We start from the raw sequence: 1,276 nt of genomic DNA, 5'->3' as shown, positions 1-1,276 counted from the left end.
CGCTGGAGGTGGCGAAAATGGCGGAGCATGATCCTTTGGATATGGAGGCTGGTGGGATGAAAAGAGAGGACAAGGGGAACCCTGTCACGGTTCTGCGAGGGAGGGGAAGGGGTGAGGGTAGAGGTGTGGGGCATGGGTCGGACACGTTTGAGGGCCCTGTCAACCACAGTGGGGGGAAATCCTCGGTTGAGGAAAAAGGAGGTCATATCAGAAGCACCGTCATGGAAGGTAGCATCATCAGAGCAGATGCGTCGGAGACGGAGAAACTGGGAGAATGGAATGGAGTCCTTACAGGAGGTAGGGTGTGAAGAAGTGTAGTCGAGGTAGCTGTGGGAGTCAGTGGGCTTATAATGGATATTGGTAGACAACCTATCCCCAGAGATGGAGACAGAGAAGTCGAGGAAGGGCACAGTCCCCGTCCTAGGGCACCTTCCACTGCAATCGCAGGAGGTGTAATACCTGCCCATTTACCTCTTCTCTCCTCACGATCCCAGGCCCCAAACACTCCTTTCAGGTGAAGCAGCGATTTACTTGTACTTCTTTCAATGTAGTATACTGTACTCGCTGCTCACAGTGTGGTCGCCTCTACATTGGGGAGAACAAGCGCAGACTGGGTGACCGCTTTGCGGAACATCTCCGATCAGTCCGCAAGCAGGGCCCTGAGCTTCCGGTTGCTTGCCATTTCAACACTCCCCCCTCCTCTCATGCTCACATCTCTGTCCTGGGATTGCTGCAGTGTTCCAGTGAACATCAACGCAAGCTCGAGGAACAGCATCTCATCTACCGATTAGGGACACTACAGCCTGTCGGACTGAACATTGAGTTCAATAATTTCAGAGCATGACAGCCCCCCATTTTACTTCCATTTTTAGTTATTTTTTCTTTCTCTTTTTTCTTCCTTTTTTTTACATTCTTTTTTACATTTTTTACAATCTTTTTTTTGCATTTATTTCATTTCATCTTTGTTTGTTCAGTTTGCTTACCCACTGTTTTTTTCAGGGTTTTTTTCACGTTTTCACTTGCTGCTGTTCAATATTCAGTGTATTTACACCTAATCTGTACTAATGCTTTGTCTTTCAACACACCATTAACATATTGTTTGCCTTTGCTCCGTGACCGTTTGGTCAGCTATGTGGCCTGGTCCAATCTGCACCTTCTCCTTTGTTATCTCTTGCCACACCCCCACCTCACTTGCTTACAATCTGTGACTTTTCTAATATTTGTCAGTTCCAAAGAAGGTTCACTGACCCGAAACGTTAACTCTGCTTCTCTTTCC

Source organism: Heterodontus francisci, chromosome 21 (genome assembly GCF_036365525.1).
Source record: "Heterodontus francisci isolate sHetFra1 chromosome 21, sHetFra1.hap1, whole genome shotgun sequence".
NCBI lineage: Eukaryota > Metazoa > Chordata > Chondrichthyes > Heterodontiformes > Heterodontidae > Heterodontus > Heterodontus francisci.
Note: the sequence above shows the minus strand (reverse complement) of the source record.